Below are 851 nucleotides of genomic sequence, written 5' to 3'. Positions count from 1 at the left end.
TTTCAAGGAACTCATGTTTATAAATTAATAGCAAATATAAAATTAAAAGAACTTGCTACACAACTGCATCTTTAAGGAAACAAGTAACATTTACAGGTAGTGAAGTACATATGTTCTACAGTTTCTTCTAGAAACTTTATAATTTTATGTGAGTATATTTAAGTATGTTATCTATCTCATGTTAACATTTGAGGATTGCATAAAGTAGGAGTTGATTTTTTATGGATGGATTGTCAATTATTTTAAGAATATGTGTGGAAAAGCTGTTGAAGTGAAAAATCAGTTAACTATGAAAGTGTTGATTTATTTCTCAACTTTCTATTTAGTCATTCAACTATCTTCACTGTTGCCAAATTACCTTTGTAACTAGCTTTTTAGCAGGCTGAAAGTCTGATAATAGTCTCCAAGTATGTTCTTCTCACTCAAAATTACTTTAGTTATTTTGGTTTTGAACATAGAAATTTAAGGGGAGACTTACAAATTTTGATAAAATGTTGGGTTGTATATCGAACGGGATGACTTTGTAATGAGAAACGAATTGTGGACAATTGGCATCTTTACCATATTAAATTTTGAATTCATAAACGTGGTATGTCTCTATTTATTTCTACTTCAATCTTTCCAGACATACAAATAGGCTTCCCTGGGGGCTCAGACAGTAAGAATCTGCCTGCAATTCAGGAGACCCGGGTTCAATCCCTGAGTAGGGAAGATTCCCTGGAGAAGGGAATGGCTACCCACTCCAGTATTCTTGCCTGCAGAATCCCATGGACAGAGAAGCCTGGCAGGCTGCAGTCCATAGAGTTGCAGAGAGTTGGACACGATTGAGCACACGTGAGGTCTGATATCCA

This window comes from Bison bison, unplaced genomic scaffold, assembly GCF_000754665.1.
Source record: "Bison bison bison isolate TAMUID 2011002044 unplaced genomic scaffold, Bison_UMD1.0 scf7180017848740, whole genome shotgun sequence".
NCBI lineage: Eukaryota > Metazoa > Chordata > Mammalia > Artiodactyla > Bovidae > Bison > Bison bison.
This window is presented reverse-complemented; position numbering follows the sequence as displayed.